At 34.1% G+C, this 18,256-nt stretch overlaps 1 protein-coding gene across 5 annotated transcripts in view; it reads left to right on the top strand.

Moving 5' to 3' along the window:
• The window catches only part of TFEC (transcription factor EC), a 136,843-nt gene that overhangs the window by 43,642 nt on the left and 74,945 nt on the right, over positions 1 to 18,256 (top strand). The window contains exon 1 of one of the 5 annotated variants that reach the window (XM_003982972.5): positions 17,926 to 18,075. The exons of the other annotated variants lie outside the window; for them this stretch is intronic. The gene's annotated coding sequence lies outside the window, so the exon portion shown is untranslated. Of the gene's footprint in view, positions 1 to 17,925; positions 18,076 to 18,256 lie in introns of those variants that run through there. 5 annotated transcript variants of the gene reach the window in all.

Raw genomic sequence — 18,256 nt, 5'->3', positions numbered from 1 at the left:
TTTTTCTGGGACACAATTTAGGGACTTGGAAAGAAATTGAAAATTTTGGGTTGTTTCAAAGTTTTCTTTTGGGTAGGACCAGAGCAGTGCTAGACCCAGGGTTAAGTATCCTCATAATTGAGGCAGGATCTTTCTGGGTTCTCTACCCAAAGCCTGTGAATCATGCTTTCCAGAATGGCTGCTATCTCTAATCACTTCAGGTGGGTTTGTTTTTGCTTTGGTTTGGTTTGGGTTGGGTTGGGTTATTTTTCTGACATAAATGCACAGATCAGTACTTAGCTGAATACTTTGAGAGGGATACCTGCAGATACCTGGAGTTCTTTCTCTGTATAGCTCGTTTCTCCCCAGATATTGTCTTGAGAACTCTAGCCACCTATGCCTCCCCCTATCCTCATTTCTGTTTTCTCCACTCATTGAGTCTGCCAGCGTGTACCTGGGTTGACTTTCTCTGCACCACAACCTGGGAACTCTCATAGCAGTAAATTAGGGAAACGAACTTACTTTTTTCTTAAATGTCTCCTGTCTCTCAGGGATCATTCTCTTACTGACTCATGTCCAGTCTCCTGAAAGTTGTTTTATCAAAATTTTTTTTTTTTTTTTGGTCATTTTTTGGTTGTTTCTGTTAGGAGGCTAAGTCCAGTGCCTGTTTCTTTGTCTTTGTCAGCTGCAGGAACATTCAGTTTATACTTTCCTAACAATATTTCTACTACTGTTTTAATGAGGTTTAGCAATGTGCTAGCAATAATTATAAAGTAATCTAGGGGCACCTGGGTGGCTCAGTCGGTTGAGCGTTCGACTTCGACTCAGGTCATGATCTCACAGTCTGTGAGTTCGAGCCCCGCATCGGGCTGTGTGCTGATGGCTCAGAACCTGGAGCCTGCTTCCAATTCTGTGTCTCCCCTCTCTCTCTGCCCCTTCCCTGCTCATGCTCTGTCTCTCTCTGTCTCAAAAATAAATAAAAACATTAAGAAAAAAAATTAAAAAAAATAATTATAAAGTAATCTTTAATAGCTGTTAATTAGAATATCAATGAAAACAGAAACAATATGGTACCATATGTACTGAATAGAAGCACCTAGGAATGTAGGTTATGTAGTAAAAAGATCATAGAAACAATAATAGAAATATCTGGTCCTTGAATGAAACTTCCAATTGATTAGTTTGTCATATTTTAGGCTTTCTGTTTATTATTGGTATTCTTATTTGCAAAACAGATATTACTACAGCTGTTCTATATTCTTCACAGAATGGTGAAATCTTTGGGATATCATGTATATAATATTACTTTGAAAAATCAACATTTTGTATAAGATCTCTTTAAGAGTTTTACATTTTATTTTATAAAATATTACAAATGGTTTTGCAGTATTTAGTCCATGTATATTTCCTATGTTACTTACATATTTTGCAGGAGAAGCTCGTAATATGAAAACACTAAAGAAGTCTGAATAGACTATAAAATCTATTACAAAATATTTGTATGTTTAATTCATTTGGAATTATATTTCTATTTTTTTATACATACATATTTCTATCTTTTTTGATAATATCTTCATAATTAAATAAGGATTAAAATTAAAGATGAAATAGCATGAAATAGCATTGGGAAAAAAAAGCCATATTTAAATGACAGACATTACTGTAGCATTGATTCCAAACTGTGGGGCCTATTGCTTTTAAAAGCACAACTTCAAACACAACGCTAAATTTGTTTTAAATGTAACTATGGAATTGCGGAGAGGAATCTTTTCCCATTTATGTCAGAGATGAAAGATGATTTGTGATAATGCATAGCTATTTTCCTGTCATCATAATTGGACTTACTCGGTAAACTGAATTAACAACATAGATGATCAGGGAGCCTGCCCATTGATATCTAATTACACATATAACTAGTGAGAAAAAATTTTAGATCGCAGTTTGTGCTTTTAAAATATAAATACTTTTCTTTCATAAAATGTCATATACATTTATATATTCACATGAATATAATATTGTAAGATCATAGAATGAAATTTACTCTAATTTGGCAAACTAGGAATATAATTTTGACTTGGTAAAACTTATTTATTACTTTATTTGCTTAAATTTATACTAATGATAAAGATATATTATATCAAGTTTAGGAACTTAATCTGTGAATAGGACAAATCTGCATTCAGATGCTGGCTCCATTAGTAGGCTTGCCAGATAAAATATATGATGTCCGACTATATTTGAGTGTCAGATGAACAATACATTTTTTTTTTCCGGCATATGTACGACCCACACATACATACATTTGGGACATGCTCACACTAAAAAAAAACATCAGTTTTGTCTGAAATTAAAATGTATCTGGGCATCCTGTATTTTTATTTGCTACATCAGGCAGCCCCATCCACTAATCATCACCTAAGTATTGATCCTCTTCATTCTCAGGTCCAGATCTGTCTCATTCTTTCTAAAACTGATTTTGTCTTGGTCATTTCAATACCTGTATGGGTAATATCTTTAATACTTTGGTGTTCTAATTTCTTGATCTGTTTTCCTCCAAGGAGTCTTGGACTTTATTATGTTAACCATCCTTTTACATGATTATATTCTAGACATCATTCCAAATACAGGCACATCTTTCATGATCTTTAATTCCATGAATTTCATCACCAACTGACACATCTTTTTTTTTAAAATTTCATATCATTGAAGACCCCCAAATACAGTATTATTATTATTATTATTATTATTATTATTATTATTTACTCCACTGGGACCTACACCCCATTGATCCTTCCACCATTTCATTGTCTTTATCCTTTATGACCGTAATTCTCTCCTTATTCAATAGATTCCACAGTTCTTCATGGCAGTATAGAATTACCGTTATGTAGAGCTGGACTACCTGGAATAAAAAGGCTTAAACCCTGCCTTCACCATTTATTAGCTATAACCTCCAATGATTTACTTAATTTTCTGCTTCTGTTTCAGGTATTTATCTATAAAAGAGAAATGATAACAGTTATACATGCAACAGAAGGTTATTGTGAAGAAAAAATAATTTATATAATTTACTCAGAACACTTCCTTCTTGGTACATAGTCTACACTGTAGAGTTAGTTTTTGTTGTTATTGTCACCATTATTAACGTTATCATCATCGGCAATGTCAAAATGCCTTTGTTCACACTCTCAAATTCTTTGTCCATCTATTCCTTCACTTTTCTTGTCTACCAAAACGTCAATTCTATTTAAATCCAACTGTATTCTGGACATGCCCATAGAAAGTAAACAGGAAAAAACCCAAACAGGCTGTCTGGTTTCACTTTAAGTTAATAACTGTGAATTTCAATTTTTTTCCTGGTTGTCCAGAAATCCAATTACATGTCCAATATTCATTCCATCTCTGCTTCAAATCTCTCCTTTCTCACCTACCTTGAATGACTCTCCCCACTCTTATATTCTACTTCACCAAAGAAATGTGAACCATCAGAAGAGAACTTCCCCAAACTCTCACACCCATGTTTCCAAGCTCTCTGAGTCTGTTCACACCCTCTGGCTTCTCTCCCTCCACTATGAATGGACTCTTGGTGCCCCTACCATGACCAGGCCTCCCATTTATGCACTGCATCTACTCTCCTCCTGTATGTTTGCATTTATTATCTAATAGGCACCTCAAAGTTAACATGTCCCAAAACACACTGCTAATTTCTCTAGCAGATTAATCCATCTCAGGAAATGGCAACCCCATCCTCAGGACAGTTCCTTAGGACACAGCACTTGGTTCCTCCCTTCCTCTCACAGCCCACATACTTTGCATGAGGCTCTAAAGAGCACCTGACATACCAAAAGGTTAATTTTCCTAGTCCTAGTTGTATAATATGGATTAAATAGATGATACATAGTAGCAAATACCCAAAATTTGGGGAAGAATTAAACCAATAATGCATGAAAAATGCTAATCACAGTGTCTAGTAAATATTCAGTAAGGGTATCAATTATTTTTACTATCATTAATATGGTTCCTTTTTCTGTTCCTTCTTATCCAGACTATACTAATGTAGATCAATATACATACACATGCACCTGAATATAAAATACCATGGATGTAACTGTTATCAGATGTGTATTAATACAAAATAATACTATTTGCTCCAGTTCTGTAGAAGAGCAATTCCTTTTGGACTACTTATATGAGTTTAGTCTGAGAAGTACCTAAAATATCTCATCACTAGGGGTAATGTTTTATGATGTTAGGAGTTCAACTTGAGCCAGACCTCCTGAACTTAAATTTTGCCTCCAGTGTGACTTTCTTACTTGAACTCTATGCCTCAATTTTCTCATCTGTCTTATGGGCATTATTAGTACCTCCTCATAGGATTGTTCAATTTTTTTCCATATTTGTGTAGTTTTTAATATGATTACTGAGATACTATAAGCACTTTATAAGTGTTCATTTTTGTTTTTATTATAATGAAGTGGTTTTCTCCATATGAAGGTTCAAGGCATAAATTCAAAAGATTATATAATCCTTTGATTATATAGGATTTCACAACTTCAAAATGTAAATCACAGTGTGATTTTGCCCCAGATCCTTTGTCTCTCTCTCTCTTTTTTTTTTTTTTTTGTATTTACATCTTTCTGGAACAAGACAGGATGATTGTAGCTGCACTTAAAGTGCAGGGAATATCATCAATATGTTTGTCAATTTAATTTAGTCATTAGAGAGCTATTAAGCACTAATTGTATGTTGTGCACTAAGTTTTGTTGGTAGTGTTCAATGGTGATTAAGCTGAAAAGGATTTCCATTCTCTTTGAACTTATGAAACAAGGAAGAGATATTTTCACAGAAATTACTAGAAGCTCAACTATTCCTTTTATTTTTGATTCCTGTGTTAGATTAAAGATCCAGCCAGATTCATGGCATCATATGGTGCCAATTTTTAGGCAGCGCTACAACAACACTGGGATACATTGGCTAAAGAGTGCTAATTTGCTCAGGTTTCTTCCATGCAGTTCCTTACATAACTGGTAAAATCTAATTTGGTTTCTCTTCCGCTGAAGTAGCCACTGTTGCTCAGTGGAAATGAATTTGAAAAAGAGAAACCCTGGGCCACCTGGGTGGCTCAGTCGGTTAAGCGTCTGATCGGCTCACGTCATGATCTCACGGCTGGTGAGTTCGAGCCCCGCATCGGGCTCTGTGCTGACATCTCAGAGCATGGAGCCTGCTTTGGATTCTGTGTTTCCTTCTCTCTCTGCTGCTCCCCCACTTGTGCTCTGTCTCTCTCTATCAAAAATAAATATAAAAAAAAACTTAGGAAAAGAGAAACCCTTCACGGATGCTGGGGCGTCCCAGTTGGGTGTTTGGCATCTTATGTCGGCAGGTTCCAAGTGGAACTCTAGATTATGCCTCCAAGCCTGAGACCAGGCAGCTGTCAGAGGTCTGAAGTCAGCAGGTGTAGGCAGTCACAAGGCTGAAGGAGAGAATGCCACTCAGCATCTGGCTGTTTACCAGAAGCCAATGATTCACTTTATTACCTACTGTTAAATATGCTTCCCACATGTTGTTGCTCAAAAAACTGAGGAAAACCCAACAACTAAAGAAATTTAAGAACATTTGGTTGATAGAGTAGGCAGAAGAAAATAAACTTACATTCTGATAAGATTTTGTAACAAAATAAGTGTAGGTTAGTTACATCTATTCTTAGAGTCTATAGTACTGTGAAAGGCAAGAATATTCCAAATAATTGAATTTGATGTTTAGAACATGTAGTAAATCTCTTATTTTGAGTATAAAGAAGATACTACTCATACTAATTAAAAGAAAATGCTTATTTTCATTAAATAGATTTTGTACAAGTCCCTTAACATATTAGTTAGGAAGGGGTAATGCATTATTGGCCTGTGGGGTAGCCCATAAGACCAGCTCTGGCCATAATAGAAAATATGCATAGAAAAACCTTACAATATTTTAAAAATCCACTCCTGTCTTCTTTGGAGCGACACACTTCTATGTTTCATATTTAGAGGCCTGAGTTCGTAACTTCTGAGGAAAACTTTGTATTATTCTCATTGGAAGACTTAGGTGCTAATTCTTCCATAAATCTAAATGATCTAATTTTAGAGAGTGGATTACCTTTTTATTTTTAAGCAAATAATTATGCATTATATGGCAGCTGAGAGTCCCAGAAGTTGGGTAGTAGCAGCTTTGTAGTTCTTATTCACAGGAAGACCCCATATGGAAGCCAGAAGAGGCGTTTCATAGTATTAGCATTCCCACCCATATGTTCTCCTTCAGTAGTCAAAGAACTCAGTAGTGTTTGGTTATTTTTATGACCCCCACAGAGACCAAATATGCATGAAAAGTTGACCTTGGGTTTGTCAGTGTATGAGTAAACCCACTGGTGACCTCCCATGACTTTTCTCAGTAGTAGCATCTCAAATGGTCGCACTCTCAAATAGTTAGACATGCATTTTCATATGGGTTTCTTTTCCGTTTTCTATTTAACTATTATTTGCAGGTAAAATTATGTTTGTTTTTAATACTTTTTCTTTGAAAATAAGAAATGTTTTATTTTTAACACATTTTTATAAATGTAGATAGTTTTCTCAAATTTGATCATAGTTTGCTGGGCCAGATTTCCTAGATAAGAACTGCCTATTTTTACTTAAATCCTCATGTACTGTTACTCGGTTTTAACAATTCATGTTTTAGCCTACCATTTTCTCATAAGAATTCGATGAGGGATTTTTTAATGACTTTTCCATTCATAAGCATATTCCCCTTTGTATAACCTTCACTTACAGTGCATATAGTTTTTCAAAAACTTTGGTCCTCTGTTTGTGGAGTGTAGGCATCTATTATTAATAAAATATTGGTAGATTTTTTTTCTGAATTATCTTGAGAGAATAATGTTCTATTACTCCGAAAAGAAGTGCTTCAGAATGAGGTATTCTTACAGAAAAATCATTATATACACATATGTTCATAAGATACACTATTAAATTTAGTAGTCCCATCACATGTAAGCTTCAGATATTGTTGCTTTAATGCATTCCCTTACTACTTTGATAAAAGCCTTAAGATGTTGCCACTAGTTCTTTGATGATTTCCTCTGATGTTACAGTACCTTTCTTTTTTCCTCCAAAAAATCTGTTTTGCATAAACATGAGAAGTCAAGGCAGTTTGAGTTAACGAGTAAAGAGATTCAAGTTTTAGCAACAAATGTACATATATTTGTGATCAGTTCTCTCACACATTATGGCCTTCTATTCAAAGTAAAGGAAGTTTATTTTAGATTTCTGAAAAATATAACCATTATCTTTAAAAGAAGCCCAAATAAGCTATTTAATTTTATAATTTTGGAGTTTATTCAGCCTTTTTTGCATTGAACTAATGAGATTTATTAATAAAATTTAGAGAGAAGAGTCATATTGACCTAGATATTGGCTTATTCTTATTCATTTCCTCCATCATTCCTGCCTGACTTCTGAATGTGTCCTGCATTCTGTTGGATTCAGGAATGGATGGGTTTCTTTTAAATGTTTACTTCTAGCTTCTAAATCGGTTTGTGGCAATTACCTTTAACAAAACCCATTGCAGATTACTTATTATGTCCCTAATTAGGTTTCATGTTCCTGTAGCGATGCACTATTAGCAAATTAATAATGAGCTTTACTTTGTTCATTTAACTATGAAGTTCTGCTTTCAATTAGACTAGAGTTAATGATATGGTATTGTGTACTTGAAATTTGATGACAGAGGGTAGCATCAGTGTTTTCACTATAAAAAAAAGGAGTTGACTATGTAAGGTGATGGATGTGTTAACTATCTTGATCATGGTAATTATTTCACACTATATAAGTACATCAAACCATTACATTGTACACTTAAATGTATACAATTATATTAGCCCATTATTCATCAATAATGCTGGAAAAAATAAAATAAAATAAACTAATATTCAGAATTAAATAATACTAGTCAAACAACTCCAGATTTACTTTTGATACCAGGTGGTGTCCATCTTATATCACTTCTTTTTATCAACATCTTGTCAAGGTTATAGGTTGTGAATGTTTCCCTGAGCCCATGTAAACCATTTAGTTGTTTCTTCTTCATATGTAATGCAATCCTTCTAATGCTTATGCTGTATTATATATATATTTTTTGTAACCAAGCATGTTCTTCTGTGGCTCTATTCTAGAAAAGAATGCCATTCTACCAACTCTCAGTGGTACCTGTGGGATTGCATTTATCTCATTGTGCTAAAATGTCATTTTCACTTTGCTACCTCTACTCTGTGAATTGATAATATAGACATCTAAAACCTAACTATTGTGCCTGATACTTTTACCTGTTTTTCCTTTTCTCTAAAATTAAGGTTACAGGTACCACTTTCAGTATTGTTCCTTCTTGTCATCCTATTGTGTCTCTCTAATACTTGATTTATAGCTTTATATCAGATTGCGAGCTGAAGGTGAACAGTTGTAGGTCTGCATATTGTGTGAGAGATACATCTCTTGCCCCTTGTTTTGTGAAACATCTGATGTGATCATGAAGCTCTGTCTTGTAGGAGTTAGAGTCACCAACAGCCATACTAGTGTGTGTGTGTGTGTGTGTGTGTGTGTGTTCTCTTTGTTTCAGAGCTGTTATCCAAAACAGGAGAGCCTAACAGAGAACACAAAACCTGTGAAATTCCTGGCTTTTTAAAAGCTCAGCTTTGCCTGCTTTGAATTGAAGCCAGACAATGAAGTACAGTTTTCTCCCTGATTAGCAAGATCTATACACAGGAGAAAAGAATCACTTCTGAGCACACCATTACTTGTCACAGATTTTCAGATATACCAACATGGTTACTGACATTTGCCAACTCTTTTTTTTCTCTTACTTAACATAAGGAGTTCTCAAAGGGTTGAAGTTTACAATATTCTAACTTTTTAATTTCTGAAGTGTATTACCTTTTTTTTTTAAACCACAATATTCCATTATATATGCAAGCAAAAGCACCTAGCACAGCTTCTGGTGCTCAGTACATATGCCCGAAATTACTTGAATCTAGAACTGATATTTGAGGAGAGTTTTGCTTAGATTTTATGATAGTTTACCCACCTTTGCTAGCATTTTCATTGTTTATATTTTCATTTCTTTTTTTTCCCTTTGGATATCTTCCTCCCTTTTCCTCATTAGTTTATCAAAGAAATGAAAGGAAGCACAATCGTATGGGAAATGTAACACATACAAATGTTATATGGAAAGATAAGGCAATTCGCATAGCTTATACCCAGTGCAATAGTGTTTTTACATGCTAGTCTAGACACACCGTTATCTGCATCTTGGGAAATATTCCAGTTAGCAGATTTAACAGATTCTTCTTGTTTAAATCTCACAACAGGAGATAGATGCTCAAGCTACATATACTAAGTATCTTGGGAAATTGTTAACATTCCCTTTAGGGAAGCCTCCACAAAATAAGAACATATTTCATTCTAAATTTCCTAAGCCATAGCAATGTATCTAATCTCTTTTGTCATTTAAACTCTGTCAAAATAAAAGTGAATAACCCGATGTTAATTCTTTAACCATTTGACATAATAATATTCTCACAAACGCAAAGGCCATGCATGGAGTATGGCGAATGTGGGTTAATCTAAATTGTATGGGTTCCAAATGGCAATAGTGAGGTTGGGAAGGTGGTTTGGAAAGTGTAGGATGGTTTTTGTTGGCTATGATATTAGTGGATAGATGTTGTGAATGTGACTTCATGTTTGTACTTGCTGAGTTCAGTGCCATTGACCCAGGCACTCAAGGCTGACTATCACAACACTGTGCAATTTCTGCATTAGAATAGATTCTTAATCTGGAGTAAGAAAAGAAATAAAAATGGAGTGTTTGAAATGTGATTGTAAAACAAAAATACGATTAAAGTATCAATCTTTCTATTTATAATTTCTGATTTATATGTCCTTGTAAAAATTTAAGGGAAAGGACTTTGCAAATGATGATTTGGGTATTTATTTTGGCTTCTCTCTTCGGCACCCATGTGAACAAACATATAGGTATGTATATACATATTTATTTTTTAATTAGGAAATAGGAACAAATCATGTTGGCTATTTCCTAATATACTATCCATTAAAAAAACACTAGTCCTGCCAAAGCAATCATTTTATTGGGATTTGTTGACATCCTTACTGAAGTTTTATGAGCCGCATTTTCCTTTCCTTTCCCACAACATGAAGTATCTATTGACCGAAGTGAATTTAGATAACATTGATATTTCTTGTTACCATGAGTATGAGATAAAAGTCTAACAGAACATTTATACTTTGTTTATTCTACTCTTCTCGTTCAGTTCATATCTAGATCTTTCCCCCTTCCATTTCTTCTTATTTTACTTTGTCAGAATATAGTTTTATATAGTTAAAAATGTCAATGAAAAATTATAATTAAAACAAGAAATGTGCATTGATGAGTCCTTTGTATGCATGGGATTTTTTTTAAACCTCTAAAGGAATTTTAAAAATACCTCAAAATGGAAACACAGAAAAATATTTCCACAAAATCTTCTTCCACATCTCTGATCTTATTACCCTTTCCAAATTTTCTTCCTTTAAACATAAGTGTATTGTCAATTATTACAGTTTTGGGGTGCCTGGATGGGCTCAGTCAGCTAATTGTCTCCCTCTGCCCCTTCCCTTCTCATGCACATGTGCACATTCTCTCTCCCTCTCTTTCTCTCTCTCTCTCTCTCTCTCTCTCTCTCTCTCAAAAAAAGCATGATTATTATAGTTTCCTCAGGAAAACTTTGTTTACTTGCAGTGAAATATATATTTGTAAAATGTCTCTCTCATATTTTTATGTTTCTCTGAAAGATGACTATTTCCCCCTTGTAGATAGATTCTGGAAGGTGTTTTTTGCATAGATCTTAAGAACAAACATCATAATACTGACAAACGTACATACATTCATACATAGAGTTTGTCTTTATTTTAGTTCTTATCTCTCCAAATCATGATGATCAGAATTATCATCTTCAACTACTCTGTCTGTCTGTTCCCCCTCCTATTCTTGTACCTATTCTCTCTTCTTATTTGTATTTATAGTGAAATGGCTCAGAATAAAGCTCACAGCTCTTTACTGGTGGACTGAATTTGTTTCTTAGGTGACATTATGGAAAAACAAACCTTCATTAAAGAGTTATTCCTTGGAAAAAGTTGATATGTTAAAGAATATTAGGAGGATGATACAGTTTTCGCCCTAATAGCAAAAATCCCTGTTCTATCTTATCAACATATGAGAGAATTGCAGGTTAATTTCCTTTAAATTAACTGTTGATAGCTTTAGTCAGTGAATGATAAACAGAAGTGATGAGTGTCACTTCTTGCAGAAGCTTTAAGAACCTCTATCCACATCTTGTTTCCCTGCCTCAGTGGTATTGGAAGCTTGTATGGAATTGGAGTCTCCATTGTCAAGGATCCTTTAGAAACTGTGTGGAACAGAGCTCTCCACTTTTCCACACTGGTCACGCAGAGTTTAAACAGCATTTTGTTTTTAACATTCTGGTTCTTTTTGGAATTGTTTGTTTCAACAAAATACCTTATCCTCCCCTGTCAGACAGAGATCAACTGTACGACTTTGGCAGACTGTAAAGGCTTGTCACTTTTCCCAATCTCTAGGGAGTTGCAATGTCAATCATGGGACATGCCATCTCATTTGGAACATCCTAACATTACAAAGAAAGAAGCTTTATGCTTTTATTTATTTTATGGATAATACATCGTTCAGTCTAACAGTGCTCAGATAGATGACAGCCTCCATGGAATATTATTGATTTCTGGAATCTTATTTGTAATAATTCCTTCACAAATTTGAATATATCTTCCCTCTTTACCTTAAAATTCATTACATTCCAAATGCAAATGCTTTGGGGAAGGAGAATATTTTAAGTGTTATCACTCATTTATACCTTAGTGAATAAAGTATGTAATGAATTAATTAGACAGTCTTCTAAAACTAGTTTTAGTAGCAAAGTGGGCAAGATAATAAGGAATCACGGCACCTATCGGCAAAAGGGGAAAGGACATAGAGAGTTCATGTTAAAGACAAGTGTTGCCTACTTCATAATTTTCGGAAGGGCTGGTTCTTGTTGAATACTCTAGTGTATGCCAAGATCAAGATCAGACATAAACACTAGGGAAATCTTAAAGCCTTTAGCGTCATAGAAGAATTAAATTATATTAATGCCTTAAAGGTTTCTAGAGACTTCTTATTCTTCAAAACTGAATTGTTGGGGACAGAAAAACTTGAAAAAGTCATTCGATTCTTTTGATAGAGTTTACCCATTTTCATTCAACAATAAGTCCATGCACTTCTGCTGGTACTGGTGGATTAATGACTTGATATTTCTGAAAGTTAACTGAGGTAGATGAATAGTATTTTTTAAATTATGTTTAATTATTTTTAATGTTTATTTTTGAGAGAGAAAGAGGAGGGGAGGGGCAGAGAGCAAGGAAGACACAGAATCCGAAGCAGGCTCCAGGCTTGGAGCTGTCAGCAAGGAGCCCGATGCGGGGCTCACACCCAAGGACCACGAGATTAGGACGTGAACTGAAGTCAGGCGCTCAACCAAATGAGCCACCCAGGCGCCCTGGTGAAGAGTATTTTAGAAGAAAGAACTAATACTTCAATTGTATAATGGTATGCACATTTTGCAGGTGTTCCATGGCCCTTGTGCCTGGTTGCCTTTTGTTAAGGACATAATAACTTTGATAGAATAAAACTTAAGTTCAATTTTATATTTTAAAAGTTTACAAATATTATAACTGCTAGTGTGCTAATGAAAGAGTAGAAATAAAAATAAGTTTCAACGTTCATATTTTAGTGGGATTGACTCCTAAATGTTAAATAGTCTGTAGTTCTTAAATGATATCAGAATTCAAGATCAGATTTTATATTTGGTGTTTGTTAAAGTGCTACTCAGTCAAAGTCTGGGGTTCTGATATAAAAACATGGAATAGTCACTTTCTGACTTTCGCACTTCGGCAAACTGAAGTGAAATCAGAATTTTAAATAATCAATGCCAATTATTTGCCAAGTGACTTAATTATAAAATTAATCTCTTTAAAAGCATGATTCCTCCTCATGAGTGACATATAAATTTCAGTTCTGCATACTCGCAATTGATTTTGTTTGCTTATTTTCTATGGTAATATTGATCTTGGGCTTTATTTCCAAACTTCTTAGGAGAAATAGATCTTTCCTTTGATTTATTTGATTCCTTTCTAAGAGAGAAGCTGGGTTTCTTCAGTGTTTTTCAAATTGGAAAATTTCCATAGAGTAATGATTGTCTTTAACTAGGCTTCTTGTTGGTAAGAAAAAAGTCATATTTATGGGCATAAATATCTTCAACATCCCCAGTGTATAGGTGTAAAATCAATTTCCATTAAAATTTTTTATTTTATGGAATAAGATAAATGTTTTTCTTTTTTTGAAGGGCTAATATACTATCTTCTACTCTGCTTTTTACCTATCTGTAGAATTATTTTCCAAGTCCCTTTCCAAGAGTGTGTTAGCTGCCATTTGGCAAGAGACAGTTTTTCCCTATATGATCTGTTAATATATTTTAATGTTTAATCATTTATTTTGAGAGAGACACAGAGTGTGAGTGGGGGAGGGGCAGTGTGTGTGTGTGTGTGTGTGTGTGAGAGAGAGAGAGAGAGAGAGAGAGAGAGAGAGATTGAGAATCTAAAGCAGGCTTTGCACTGTCAGCCTAGAACTAGGAGGACTAGATCCTACAAATGTGAGATCATGACTTGAGCCGAAATCAAGAGCTAGATGCTTACCCAACTGAGCCCCAGGCGCCCCTGATCTGCTAATATTTTTTAATGCAAACATTATTTAACTTAGATATTACCTGTTATTGATTACCTTGGTGCCCCCAAATGTGTTTGACTTTAGACACCAAACAATCTCTACTTTCATGGTATTTCTTATTGAAATATCCTATTTCTTATGAAAATCAGATGTAAAAAAAATCCTTTTATTCCTTACATCATTTTTGTTATTTTAAATACTCCTCCATTAAATTAATTTTTCTGTCTTTAGCTATTTTATTTGAAAGAGAGAGAGCGTAGGAGCACAAGAAGGGGAGGGGGCAGAGAGCAAAAGAGAGAATACTAAGGGCTCCACACTCAGCAGGGTTTTATCCCACGACCCTGGGATCATGACCTGAGCCGAAATCAAGAGTTGGATGCCCAACCTCCTGAGCCACCCAGACGTCCTATTTTTAACTGTTTTAAACCATGGGTAATTTATCTTCCAAATTCTACTAGACTGTAATTTTGAGGGTTAAGAACCATAAGTGTGTATCTTTTTATCCTAGTGCCTGATCAACTGAAGGCATTCAATAAAAGCTTATTAACAAATGAATGAATAAATAAATATGGTATTACTTTTGATGGGAAGATTAATGTAAAGAACATTAAAACTTAGTACTTAATATAGACTGTATGCTGTGTGACAGGACCAGTTCTAAAACGTTGGAGCGGATGCTGTTGGTGTTGTCTATACTTCCATATACCCCTTACCATTTCAGCAAATTACAGCTTGTCTTCCAACAGCCTGCACTGGAGATTTTGTCAGAGGGGTGCCCTCGCTGTGACAGAATCCACTTTGCTTATGTGAAACTTGGGCAGGATGTGTCTGGGAATTAATTTTCCTTGGAGGCAGACTGAAAACAGTGATTGATAGATTTGGGGGAGTATAACTATCCTAGATCCTTACTCCCTGCCAAGGATAAGTCAGAGATATGTATTTTATATAACTTTCAGCATCATAAACTAAGACAGAATATTACTACTAATAAAAGAAGAAATTCTTATGATCCAATCCAACAATACACACATTTTCAGGTAAGAAGACAAAAAAATAATCAAACATTTGTAACACAGTGTGACAATTAACTATATACTATATGCTTTGAAGCTATAGGGGGGGAAAGCATTTTACCAGTTTTTATTTTGTCAAATTACAAAAAATGCTTCTTTTCTTAGAGAGGTTTTAATATTTATGTGATCAAATATGCAATATTATTCTTTGTTGACATATTACTCTGTGGGTTATAAAATAACCACTCATGTTTTTCTAAACGATGTTTTGAAATTTTTATATTTAAATCTTTAAGATTTTAAAATTGAATTTTTGGTGTTGTAGAGGTATGGGTCTCTCTCTACTTTTATTTCCCTCTTTTTCTCTCAACACAGTGTTAGTCCCTTACCCCTAAAGTATTCATTTAGAAATGCATCAATTTCCTACTAATGTGAAGTACAATTTTCAACATATACTAAATTTCTAAAAATGTAGAAGATTTGAGTTTTCTATTATATACCAGAAATAAACTGTTTTGATTAGTGTAGTTTTATAATGTGTTCATTATCTTATATTTCAAGTATTTCCTTACTATTTTTTATTTTAAAAATATTTTGCCTATGCTTTTCATTTGTTATTCTTAGCAAATAATAGAAGAAATACCCAGTAGAAGGTAACTAGAATTTTGATAAATATTAATATTGAATTTATAAATTTATTTGATATTAAAATATATTGGTATTCACACTTAAACTAGAAATATGTGTAAATTCCATCTGTTCACACATACACACAAGTACATGTAATTCTTTCTTTCTTTTTTCTTTTTTTGGGGGGCTCCTTATCTTTCAAGGAAGATTCAAGGAAAGGTCAGATATGATCTAGACTTTGAAAAAAGGAGAGTCTTGCAGCAAGACATTCTAAGCAGAAGGAAAGGAGGCTGTTTCTAATAAAGCTTGAAGTCCAGATGCAGATTTGGTTGTGAAGACTTTTGTAAGCTATTCTAGAGAATTTGGAATCAAAGTGTAGGCAGTAGGAAGTTTCTGATTGTTATAAACAAGGAGAATAAAATGATAAAATCTGTGACTTAGAAAGATCACCTTCTAATCACATGGTTGGTTCCTCTGGCAACCAGCCCCCATCCTGAAGCTGCTTAGGGGCCTAGCAAGTTACCTCATTAACATAAAGCCATATGTGGTTGAGAGGGACTCTATGAATTAAAAAAAAAAAAATGCTTCTCTCACCCTGATCAGCAATCAGGAACCAGGGTTGAAGACCAAACATGTATTTCTTATAATACAGTATTACATAAGTAGTATGCTATCCCTAAGTGTTTTGATGTATAACCTACTTTTTAAAATTAAAACTATATTTTAGCCCAAATAACATACATGTTTATTATATTAAGTATAGAAACTCTAGGTAAATAATTTTTTTTGATCATAATTATTTTGTTGGACCACTTTAAGAGATAAGCACTGTAAACACATAGATGCCTATTTCTTTAGGTCTATGTAGCCATGTGTGTATTTACAACTTTTCAAAGCCAACATGTATGCCCATATAGTAATACAGCTTCAAAACTTACCTTCTGAATCAAAAAAATGTATTTTAAACTGTAATTCAGTCTGAAGTAGTTTCCAATATGAGTTAAAATCCCAAATGTTTCTCTTTCTTAACAGTGTTTCTTGTTAATCTTGTTTCTTTATTTCTTCTATTCATCTAAGTGACTTTTACTCTCAATTAAATATTTACTCCTTCCTATCACCTTAGCAGATTTAAATGTATGACAACATCATTAGAAAATGTAAAATGACTCAAAAATTTGCTATTGACAATGAGAACTTTTTTTCTTAATAATTTTACCATTCTTGAAGCAACATATAAAGTGCTGAGATATTTTCACATAACTTCCACTCCTTGAAAAACATAAATGTCAATTTAATTGCATGACTTTTCTTTTTTTTTTAATATTTATTTATTTTTGAGAGAGAGAGGCAGACTGCAAGCAGGGGAGGGGCAGAGAGAGACGGAGACACAGAATCTGAAGCAGGCTCCAGGCTCTGAGCTGTCAGCATAGAGCCTGATGCGGAGCTCAAATTCACAGACCACCAGATTATGACCTGAACCAAAGTTGGATGCTTAACCGACTGAGCCACCCAGGCGCCCCAACTGCATGAATTTTCGAAGCACAGTAACCTTTGCATTAAACCTCAGTAATTAATGGGAATGCTTTGCTTCATATATTGTTTTAAAATATAGATTTAGATAGAGTAAGCAAATGGTGTTACTGTTATATAATAAATGCAGATTTTCTCTTTACAGATTATAGTGTGGGAAAAAAGTTGCATCTTTAGATTTTTCAGTTCAAGCAGATAACTAATATATAAAGTGAAATCTTTTCAAAAGTTTCATTTGTAAGGGCAGTAAATAAGTAACCAGTGCTTCTGTTGCTTAAAACTACAGATCCACAGTAGAATATGAAAAATAATAATTATTATATTATTGTTAGAAATCTTATAAGCTGAACTGTGTATCTTCCATCTACATAGGAAGATAAAATATTCTTGAACAAGATGAAAATCATCCTGGAGTCATTTTGAGAACAAAATCATATGTAAGGTAAATGTGACTATATGAAATATGGGGCATTTGATTGCCTTAAGCAAAAACTCAAAATCTATTAATACTCTAAACAAAACTGCAATTTTTAAAATATGAACATTGGTGCAGGTTGGTTTGTTGAAGACATGTTAAATATGAGACTTTACATGTTGCAATAAATATGGGATCTTAGTCCATTTTGATAACAACCATGTACTGCTTGTGTATATTCTGGGAAGAAATGTTAATTACCGGGCAATAACGGGATCAACGAGAGCTTTTACTGTGGCCACATTACTGTGGAGTACTTTTGTTGGAGTGCTGTTTCTCAAATTGGTAGCATATTTCAGATAAAGAAAGGAAGTCCCCCTACTTGAAACTGCTGTGTCATTTCTTCTTCCTTAACTGAAATTCCAACCAAGTTTCAGGAAATGCCCTAATGAGCCACTTCTCTTTTCTCTTTCCTCAACTAAGTGGATTCCAACCAGCCCTAACTATTCATTATTCATGATCAGATCATTTACTTTGGTTGTCTCTTTTGGCATGGTGCTTATGTTATGGGAAGAGGGATTATAATTTGGTGCTGTTTATAGAGGTGATAACACTGATAGAATCCAATCATTGCTGGTAGGTAACTAAATTGGCAGGTTAATTTTCTGTACTTTAAACAAACTGAAGACAAGTCTAATCAATACTTATTTTACTTTGATATGTGTGGCTTGCTTATAATTATGGTTTCATCTCGCATGATCATTAGATATCAGGATGTTAGGGTAGTTGCACTGTGATTTGCTATAATTTGGGTAAA

This window comes from Felis catus, chromosome A2, assembly GCF_018350175.1.
Source record: "Felis catus isolate Fca126 chromosome A2, F.catus_Fca126_mat1.0, whole genome shotgun sequence".
Classification (NCBI taxonomy): domain Eukaryota; kingdom Metazoa; phylum Chordata; class Mammalia; order Carnivora; family Felidae; genus Felis; species Felis catus.
The sequence above is the reverse complement of the archived record's forward strand: the minus strand, read 5'-3'. Positions and strand labels throughout refer to the sequence as shown.